We start from the raw sequence: 11,130 nt of genomic DNA, 5'->3' as shown, positions 1-11,130 counted from the left end.
CTGGGTCTTGAATGAGTCGAACCTCGCGAACTAGTCGAACCGAACCCCCTCTACGTTGCGCATGGGCCTCCTTTTATACGCTAAAGGGGTCACCGACAGGTGGCAACGCAGAGAAGTGTACAAATGTAAAAAGTGAGGTGGTTGGTACAATTACTTGTACAGTGCACCCTACCTAACCCTGACGGCAGGGGACAAGGGCATTAAATGCCCGTCTGAGTCGCCCAAACAGTGCAGAAAAGGACCGTTAGGGGCGCCACCGTTCGCCACGACGGCGATCTTGTCAGCTTCGCATGCCACTGCGCACCGCTGGCTGCACAGCCTCCCGCCACGCGCGCCTCAAGAGGCCCCCAGGGCGACATGTTGGTGGATGCGCTGGAGCGTGGGCACAGAGTGGCCGCCTGCCGCGGCAAGCGCCTTGCCGCTGCTGTTATCTTGTCTGGTCCGGAGGCTTGTCGCTCACCGGGCCTCGAGGTACCTTGGTTGGTCTTCCCGGCAAGCTCCTCTTGCTGGGGCCTTGTTGCCTTGCCGGAGCGCGTGGCGCGTCGCGGCAAGTTCCTTGGAGTGCCTTGGTTGGCCTTCCCGGCAAGCTCCTCTTGCCGGGGCCTTGTCTCCTGAGCTTAAATACTTTGTTCTTGAATGGTTCCAAGGGAACCACGGAGGATCTTGGCGTTCGCCCGGCAAGCCTTGCCACGGGGTGCTGCAACTGCCCGTGCACAAGTTCGGGGTACTAGGGTACCCCTATTGGCGTCGAGATTGTGTGAACCTGATTCGGCGTTCACACGAGCTAGATCTTCATTCCCTTCATCAACATGCCACCGAAGAAGAAGACTTCGGCGGCGGCCGCTCCGTCCACGTCACTTCCACCACCGTTGGAGCAAACGGGTGGTGGAATGGACGCCGGCGGAAGAATGGGCGTCGATGAGGAAGCTTATGATGCTGCCAGGTCCAAGGACAAGGCTGCACAAACCTCGGCGACTGTACATGTTCTGCGCCACTCTCAGGAGGCGCAAGACCAACAGCGTCATGGCACTAGCAGTGCCATACGCATTATAGGCCAAGACCAAGTTGGTGGATCTCGGGGCGCTCAAGACCAGCATGCACGCCAATGTGGGGCACGAGCGGGGCACGGTCGCCTGGACGGGATACTTCTCCTTCTAACATGGTTAGAAGTCCGAGCACGTCCCGCTCCTCGCGCCGTCCGCCACTGCCACCCACCACTCAAGCAGAAGCTTTGGCGCGAGCTCAACTGCTTCCTAGATTACCCTCCGACGTCAGACAAGATCGACGAATGGAGGGCCACCATTCATAGACTCATCGGCTACGCCAACGGCGACACTCCACGGCGACCGACCGCATCGCCGCCGCGGCAGGGTTGCCGGGCACGAGCCGATGGAGACGAAACGGGTGGAGGTGCAACTACCATGCAATCACCGCCCCGACGGCCAAGATCGCCGACTCGCCGGATCCACCTCGACAGCGACTCCACCGCATCATCGGATCCACGAGCTCGTCGCGATCAGCGCCAAGTTCTTCATGATCGACAACAAGAAGACGCTCGAACTCGCATCGAGCGCCAAAGAGAAGCGCGACGTCAATCCAACAAGCGCGCTGGGCCCTCTGTTGACGTGCATGCGCCAGGGGAACCAGGCGATCTGCCGTACGCGGTAGGTTGCCCTGCGTTCACTCGTGAGCTGCGGCAAGTCTAGTGGCCCAGCACGAAGAACTTCAAGCCAGACGTACCGGAGAAGTACGACGGCAAGACGCATCCGTCGGAGTTCCTCAGCATTTACACCATTGTGGTGCAGGCTGCCGGGGGACGAGATGACAAGATCCTTGCCAACTACTTCCCGCTGGTGTTCAAGCCCAACGTCAGGTCCTGGCTCATGCACTTGCCGGACAACTCCATATCCTCTTGGGCTGATCTATGCCATCAGTTTGTCGGCGCCTTCACAGGCGAACACAAGCCTCATGGCCAGGAGAGTGATCTTCATCTGCTCGCCCAGAAGGAAGGAGAGCCCCTGCGCAAGTACATTCAGAGATTCAGCAGTGTGCAGCACAACATCCCAGACGTCCACCCTGCCGCGGTGATCAGCGCGTTCCATAACAACGTGCGAAACCGCAGGATGCGGGAGGAAATGGCGATGTGCAAGATCAGGGATGTCAGTGAGTTATATGCACTGGCCGACAAGTGTGCACGTGCTGAGGAAGGGAGGAGACTCCCCGGAGAGAATGTAGGAGCGGGAGGATCTGACAGTGAAGATGCTGCCCCGACAAGGAAAAACTGGCGGCGGAACAACAGGAAGAGGAAAGGCAAAGAGGTGCTAGTTGTTGAGCAGTCCGGCAATGGTGGTGGCGGCAAGGAAGCCAAAGCTGGTGACTCCGGCAAGGAGGTTGCCACGGAGGTGGCGGTCGCCGACAAGCAGGACGGCACCAACAAGTAGTATTGCAAGATCCACCGCACCAAGGGCCATGATCTCCAGAGCTGCAGAAAAGTCGAGCAGCTTGTTGAGCAACGGAAAGCTGAATACGAGCGGCGCGACAAGGAGAAGGCCCAAGAAGGTGCTGGGGGATCCGGCAAGAAACATCCCGGCCGAGGAGGACGCCGCGGCAAGGCCAAGCAGCGGCAAGGAGACAGACCTCCTCGCGGCCGCGACAAGGATGAAGATGACGACGACGATGAAGACATGGATGATGAGGAGACTGATGAGCAGGAGTTCCAGAAAGCCACAGAGGTCCTGTGCGTTGACGGTGGTGCTTCTTTGCATACCTCACACCGTCAGCTCAAGCAATGGGTGCGGGAAGTTAATGCAGCAGAACCACCCGTCGAGTCACGCAAGCCTCTGAAATGGTCCAGCACGCCTATCATCTTTGATATTGAGGACCACCCTAATCGCATAACTGCGGCCGGGTGCTTGCCGATGTTGGTGTCTCCAACAATCTGCAACCTCAAGGTCACTAAGATGCTAGTTGACGGCGGGGCCAGCTTGAAACTGATCTCCTCCGCGGTGCTCCAGAAACTCCAGATCCCTGACAGCGAGCTCGAAGAGACCGGTACATTTCAAGGAATCAACCCGGGAAGGAGCAAGCTGAAGGGAAAGATCACGTTGCCGGTAACATTTGGCAGCGAGCTGAACTTCAGGACTGAGAGGGTCACATTTGATGTTGCTGACTTTCCATTACCTTACAATGGAATCCTTGGCCGCCCGGCACTCGCCAAGTTCATGGCAGCCTCTCACTATGCGTACAACGTACTAAAAATGCCAGGCCCGGTAAGTGTCATCTTTGTCCCTAGCGACAAGAAGGATGCTCTTATCTGTGCCAACAAGATCTACCGGGAAGCAGCAGCCGCAGCAGAACGCAAGACACTTGCCGCTGAAGCTCCCGGGGGGAAGAGGAAGACCAAGTCCGGCAAGAGCTCTGATGCCCACTCCGGCAAGCGCACCTCTTCGGAGTGCTGCGCTACCGTCGAGGACGCACCATCGAGCTCCACCGGCAAGCGTAAGAAGGCAATGGCAGCTCCACCTGAGACCAAGAAGGTGTCCGCCAAGGAGGACGACACTGGTGGTACCTTCACCATCAGCGCCACTCTTGACCCCAAATAGGAAAGCGCGCTCGTTGCTTTCCTGCGGGCGAATGTCGACGTGTTTGCGTGGCAACCGTCTGATATCCCCGGTGTTCCCAGGAAAGTAATTGAGCACCACCTTGCCGTCTGTCCTCATGCGCGACCCGTCAAGCAGAAAGTCAGGAAACAAGCAGTGGAGCACCAAGAATTCATCGCAGAAGAAATCAAGAAGCTGGAAGCAACAGGCCTTGTCAGAGGAGTGCTCCATCCCACGTGGTTGGCCAATCCTGTTGTCGTGCGCAAGGCTAACAGGAAATGGAGGCTTTGTATTGACTTCACTGATGTTAATAAAGCTTGTCCCAAAGACCCGTTTCCCTTGCCGCGCATTGACCAGATTGTTGACTCCACAACCGGATGTGATTTGCTTTCATTTCTTGATGCATACTCAGGATACCATCAGATCTTCATGGCAGAAGAAGATGAAGAGAAAACCGCATTTATCACCCCGTGTGGCACATACTGCTTCGTACGGATGCCTTTCGGTTTGAAGAATGTTGGTTCAACATTCGCAAGGGTAGTCCACCACGCTTTTGAGCCGCAGATGCACAGAAATGTGGAAGCCTACATGGATGACATAGTGGTCAAGAGCAAGAACAGGGCGACCCTGATTCAAGATTTAGACGAGACATTTGCAAATCTGCGCAAGATCAACCTCAAGCTTAACCCCGAGAAGTGCGTGTTTGGAGTCCCTTCCAGCAAGCTTCTCGGGTTCTTCGTGTCTCAGCGGGGAATTGAAGCCAATCCCGACAAGATCAAGGCCATTGAGCAGATCGAAGCACCAAAGCACGTCAAGGATGTACGAAGGCTTGCCGGTTGCGTGGCTGCTCTCAGCAGGTTTATCTCTAGATCTGCTGAGCGCGCCCTGCCATTTTTCAAAATTTTGAAAAAGGCAGGTCCAATAAAATGGACTCCGGAGGCGGAGGCTGCGCTGCAGGACTTGAAGAGATACCTGTCCTCCACTCCAACACTTGTCGCACCTAAGCCGCAAGAGAAGTTGCTGCTGTATATAGCGGCAACCAATCAAGTGGTTAGTACTGCCTTAGTGGCGGAGAGGGAGGCAGATGATGAACCAGCAACCACGGCAGATGCATCCAGCGACAAGCAGGGGGCTTCGCCGACAAGCTCTGGCCCCGACAGAGATGGATCTGCGCAGGAGCATGATAAGATGCAGAAGAGAATGGTGCAGCGTCCAGTTTACTTTGTCAGTTCCCTTCTACAGGGGGCTAGATCGAGGTACTCTGGTGTGCAGAAGTTGCTTTTCGGCCTCCTCATGGCCTCGAGAAAGCTGCGCCATTAGTTCCAAGCACATGAGATCACAGTCGTCACTCACTTTCTGCTGAAGAGGATACTGCAAAATCCAGAAGCGACAGGCAGGATTGTCGAGTGGGCGCTGGAACTGTCAAGCTTTGGCCTCAAGTTTGAGAGCACTTCAACTATCCAAAGCAGAGCATTGGCAGAGTTCATAGCAGAATGGACGCCAACACCAGATGAAGAAATTCCAGAGACGAGCATCCCCGTCAAAGAGGCAAGCAAAGAGTGGCTGATGTACTTTGATGGTGCCTTCTCGCTGCAAGGCGCCGGTGTGGGCGTGCTGCTTGTCGCGCCCACCGGAGAGCACCTCAAGTACGTAGTCCAGATGCACTTTCCCAGAGAGCAAGCAACCAACAATACTGCAGAGTATGAAGGATAGCTTGCCGGTCTCAGAATCGCAGCAGACCTTCGGATCAAGAAGCTCATTGTCAGGGGCGATTCACAGCTTGTCGTCCGCCAAGTGAACAAGAACTACCAGAGTCCATTGATGGAAGCATATGTTGATGAAGTGAGGAAGCTAGAAGAGCACTTTGACGGCCTATAGATGGAGCATATCCCAAGAGCTCAGAATGACATTGCTGATGGCCTGTCAAAGTGCGCCGCACTAAAGTTACCTGTGGAACCAGGAATCTTTGTGCTCTAGTTGACTCAACCATCCGTAACACCATCAACTGGATAAAGCAAGAAGAGGAAGTTGGTTTCTGGTGACTACTTTCCGGCAGAGCTCCCCGAAGCCGCCGCCAAGAAAGTCCCCAAGATCAACACCAAGGATGCTGAGGGGCAGTCTGCTCCGGCAAGCCTTATGGTTTGTTCCGTTGAAGCAGACGCTCCCGACAAGTTATGCTCCGGCAAGCTTGCCGGGGAACGTCAAGCTCCGGCAGGGCCGCAAGTCCTTGCCGTAGAAGCGGATGTTCCCGCAGCAGCAAATGTGCCTTTAGTCCTTGTTGTTGAGTCACAAGCTCCAGCATGGGCACAGCAGATTGTCCATTTCCTTCAGACAGGAGAACTTCCCTAAGAGCAAGAAGAAGCGGAAAAAGTAGCCCGGCAGTCAAGTATGTACCAGTTTGTCGATAGCATACTGTACAGAAGAAGACTCAACGGTGTGAAATTGAAGTGTATTTGCCGGGAAGATGGACAAAAGCTGTTGGCAGAGATACATGGAGGCATATGTGGCCACCACATTGGCGCAAGAGCACTTGCCGGCAAAGCTGTCCGGCAAGGTTTATTTTGGCCGACAGCCCTCCAGGATGCAACTGCACAAGTAACCAAGTGTGAAGCGTGCCAGTTCCACTCCAAACAGATACACCAGCCAGCTCAAGCTCTCCAGACGATCCCTTTATCCTGGCCATTTTCGGTCTGGGGGCTTGATATCCTCGGCCCTTTCCCCCGAGCTGTCGGGGGCTTTGAGTACTTGTACGTCGCAATCGACAAGTTCACAAAGTGGCCGGAAGTGCAGCTAGTGAGGAAGGTGACAGCACAGTCAGCAGTCAAGTTCTTCAGGTCAATTGTTTGCCGTTTCGGGATCCCTAACAGGATCATCACTGACAACGGCACGCAATTCACGAGGTGCACCTTCATGCAGTACGTCCAAGACCTTGGCGCCAAGGTCTGCTTCGCTTCTGTTGCTCATCCGAGAAGCAACGGTCAAGCAGAGAGGGAAAATGCTGAAGTGTTGTGCGGGCTCAAGACCAGAACTTTCGACAGGCTGCGCAAGTGCGGAAAAAACTGGATCGAGGAGCTGCCGGTGGTTCTTTGGTCGATCAGAACGACACCAAATCGAGCCACTGGCCAGACGCCTTTCGCTCTAGTCTATGGAGCAGAGGCAGTTCTCCCCACGGAACTCGTATACGGATCGCCTCGAGTGCTCGCTTATGATGAGCTTGAGCAAGAACAGCTGCGACAAGACAAAGCGCTGCTCCTTGAGGAAGATCGTCTTCAGGCTGCTGTACGAGCTGCTCGATACCAGCAAGCTTTATGCCGCTACCATAGCCGCAAAGTTAAGGCCAGAAGCTTCGAGGAAGGCGACCTTGTTCTTCGGCGCGTTCAGTCCGCCAAGAATTCCAACAAGTTGACGCCGAAGTGGGAAGGCCCTTTCGGGTGAGACGAGTCACAAGGCCCGGCGCTGTCCGCCTTGAGACCGAAGATGGCATTCCGGTGAGCAACTTCTGGAACATAGAACATCTTCGTAAGTTTTTCCCGTAGGGCGCGGTTGCCGGAACCCGTTCCGGCAACCACCTTTTGTACAAGTCTTGCCGCTGTTGCATGTAATCCTTTGTACAAAGCCGGGCGCAGATCCCGTGCATAAGTAAAACCCCATGTGCTCTGCACAGCTTGTCCATTTCATGCATTAGTTTCTTTCTTGCATGCGTTATCTGACACTTTGTGCAGCACCTACATCAGGTAAGCAATAATGAGCCGAAGGGCTCCATATCATTATTTTCTCTTCTCTCTTCTTTTCAACAAAGGAAAAGAAGGTTCCACCGCACACAAGTTTGCCGGGGGGGAAGGACAAGATTGGGGTATGGACCAGGCGTCGTTCAAGCAAAGTTTTGCCTTGCCGGGAAGCAAACAACAGAAAAGCTAAGTTGCCAAAGTTTGAGCAATCAGTTTTTAAATTTTTGAGTTATCTTCCTCGAACGACCCTGCATTGTATGGAAAACCTGTGCGCGGAGGAACCAACTCGTGGCTAGTTGCGCCCTTACTTTGTTTCGAGTCCGCTCAACAACTTAAGTGTGCTGCATCTAGTCGCGACAAGGTTTCTTGTCGGAAGCAGCGCCGCCAGCAGGCTGCTGACGTTCCGCACTCAGCGCTCGTGGCACGGGTGCCTGCGCCGACAAGTTCCCTATAAGCGTAGGGTAAAAACATACAAAGGAAGGAATCTTGTAGAGGAAATAACATAGCAGTTGATAACAGAAATAAAGTTATATTACAAGATAACTTGTCGCAGCTCTAACAGACTGTTTTCATAACATGATTAGCAGCGACAAGGGAAAAGAAGAAATGGGCGGCCTAGTCTACGCGGTCGCCCTCAACCCTCTTGATCTCGCTCACCTTGTCCACAATGGGTGCGACAAGGGCCTTGAGTGCGTCCCGATCGGCGTCTGGCGGCAAGGACTTGAGGACATTGGTGAAGCTGAGGCCTGGATTGCGGAAGGCCACCTTCATCAGCACCTTCTGGAGAACTCCGGCGTAGATTCTGCGCGACTCGTCGGCCAGCTGCTTTGGGATCCTCTCCCGGAGCCGCTGGAGTGTTGTCGCCACGCCCTTGAAGAACAGGCTGAGCTTGGCGCTGGGTTGGAGATTCTCGTCGGAGGGATACCCAAAGTCCTCCATCCCTAGCTGCGCCAGCTCCTCGTCGATGACTGCGGCAATATTCACCAGACCCTCGGTCCAGTGCTCCACAGTATCTTTGAATGAGTTCTGGGTAATTGCGATGCTCTCCAGCAGCGCCTTGTCAGCCTTGACCTTCTCCGACAAGGTCTTCTCCCGCTCCTTGGCGGCGTCCAGCGTCTGCGTCAGCGTGGCCAGCTTCAACTCCAGGTCTGCATTGGAATCCTTGGCGGCGCTGAGCTCCTTGCCCCTCTCAGCAAGAAGACCATGCAGCTCACCGTGGGCGGCAGCATCCTTCCCACGCTCACGCTTGAGCGCGGCAAGCTCCTCGCCGCTCTTCCCGATGTTGGCCTCCAGCTGCGCCACCTTCTCCTCCAGCTCGTTCTTGGCAGCCTCTGCGATTGCGGCAGTGTCCTTTGCCTCCTTGAGCGCCCTGCCAAGTGCTTGCTCGCGCTGAGCGAGCTCCTCCTCGTAGCTGTCGAGGTTGGCCTTCCGCTGCACCAATTCGCCTTCTCGCACGGACTGCTTCTCGGCGGCCAGCCTTTGTTCCTCCACAGCTTCGGCCTTCTCGAGAAGGAAGGCCGTGTGCTCCTCGTCGAGTCGCTCCCGCTCCTGTGCCAGGGACCAGAGAGCTTCTTGATTGTGGCCCTGGAGCTCCTCCGCGCGCTTCTCCATGTCAACTCCCGCCTTCGCGACAAGCGCTTCCCGGGAAGCCAGCTTGGCTTGCCGTGCGCGGTAGAGTGACAGCAGCTTCCGCAGCAGCTGCTCCTCCTCAGGCTCGCCACTGCTGCTGCTGGGCGCGTCGACCAACGACAGTCTAGCAGAGGCGAGCACCTCCTCATCGAAAGTTTCCCCCTCGACCGGCGCCCTGGAGCTCGACGCCCAGGGTAGCTTGATGAAGATATCGTCGCCGACCTTCAAGTAGGCGCCGGGCTGGGGCTCCTCGGAGCCCGGCTCCGCAGCAGCGGCAGAGGGATCGGCGGTCGGCGCAGCGCCCGGCGCTCCTGCGGCCTCAAGGTCGTCAGTGCGATTGCCCGACCCCTCGCCGGCTTCTGCGGCGGCAGCCTTGGCGGCCTCCTCGCTGGCGGTCTCATCAGCACCGGCCCCTTCTTCATTGGCGTTGGCGTCGTCAGTGCTGCCATGCGCGCCTTCCTCGCCGGCGCCCTCTATCTCCATTGGCTCAGCAGCAGATGGGTCTGAAGAACGAAGAAGGGAGAAAAATCAATGAAGAATCCAAGAGAAGAAAATCCGAAGAAGAACCCAAGGGAAAGCTTTTGGACAAGTGAATTACCTGTGCCAAGACCTGCAGTTGCGGTCTCGGCCGCAGCAGGATCGACGGTGCTGCCCCTTGCCGGAGAGCGCTCCCTTACCGGGAACTCCTCCCTTGGCGGCGTAGTCGAAGCAGATGGCACTTCGGGACCAGCTTCCGGGCGCTCCTGATATGGCTGCTCTGCTCCTACACGAATCAACAAGCAAGATATCAACAAAGGAAAAAGCACTCATGCGCGCCTGACAGCGGAAAGCTAACTATGAACTTACGCTGGGGGCTGCGCTCGGGGCTGCTTTGAGGAGTGGTTGCCGGGTCCGTCAAGGTGGTCTCGGACCCACCCCCTGCTGACACGGTGGGATCATCTTCGATGACAATCACCGCGGCCTTGGCCCTCTTCGCCGCTCTCTGGGCCAGCGTCCTGAAAAGAAAGGAGTCCAGATTGAAGCAAGTCAGATACAAGATAAAAACAGCAAGATTGAAGAACTACAAGAGCACCAAAGAAACTTACTCTTCTCCCTCCTCGTCGGAGCTGAGCGCGGAAAGATCGAAGTCCGGCCCCCCTCCGGTGCGGCGAGGCGGAGGAGTAGGATCCCTTGCCCGCTTGGCGGGGGCGATGGCGGTGGCCCGAGAAAATCCCGCTCCAGTTGCCGCTGCTGCGTGAGGCGCTCCCGCGGCAACATTGCTTGCCGCGGTAGAGCGTGTCGCACGGCTCGGCGGCTGTTGACCCGGCTACTGCCCCGCTACGTCCGCGGCCCTGCAAAGACGCCTTCTTGGCGGGGCCGGGGGCTCCGCCTGCGGCAAGCTTTCTGAAGGCTCGGGCTCTTCCTCGCCGGCCTCGCTCGGCTCAGCTTCAGAAGCGGCATGCTCTTCCTCACCAATAAACTCCGCGCGCTCGGCGAGGTTTGCCGCCTCTGCCGCCTCCGCCTCCTCCACAGTGAACCCGAACATGCACGCGGCAGCTGCGGCCGCAGCCTCTTCCGCCCTAGTGGTGATGCGCTGCAGCTCCTCGTCGGTGGTGTCACGGGTGAGGCTCTCTTGCTCGTCAGCGCGGACCTGCACTTCTTCCAAGTTGTCGAAGAACGCTTGCACGACATCATCCGCAGGCTCTTGCCAAGTTGGAACGATTTCGTGTGAATCGCACAACGGCATCATGGCGCGGATCCGGTCAAGCGAAGAATTATTGCACAATGGAACGACGCCCCTCGCCAGCGTGAATGGGTGCTGGGGATCGCGTTTGAGCAACTCCAGGAGCATTGCATCCAGCTCCAAGACGGTGAAGTTGTAGTTGAGGCCCGGCCGCAGCCTCATGATGTCCGCCGAGTTCTTGAATTCCCAAGCGGGCCTCCCCCTCTCCTGCAGGGGGGCGATGCGGCGGCGGAGGAGATCTGCGCCTACAGCGCCTACAGTGAGCCCGGCAAGCCTGAGGCGAAGGATCCTAGTAATGGCGATCTTCAGCCTCTCGTCTTCCGGGGCCACGTTGCTCCAGTCATTGTTGCGCACTATTGGAGCTTGGCGCACGGCGGTGAAGGGCTGCGAATTCTCCTCGACGATCCAGCACCACTCCGCTCTCCACTCCTCCCACTTGCTGCGGAGCTCA

The sequence above is a fragment of the Triticum dicoccoides genome, chromosome 6A (genome assembly GCF_002162155.2).
Source record: "Triticum dicoccoides isolate Atlit2015 ecotype Zavitan chromosome 6A, WEW_v2.0, whole genome shotgun sequence".
Taxonomy (NCBI): domain Eukaryota; kingdom Viridiplantae; phylum Streptophyta; class Magnoliopsida; order Poales; family Poaceae; genus Triticum; species Triticum dicoccoides.
This window is presented reverse-complemented; position numbering follows the sequence as displayed.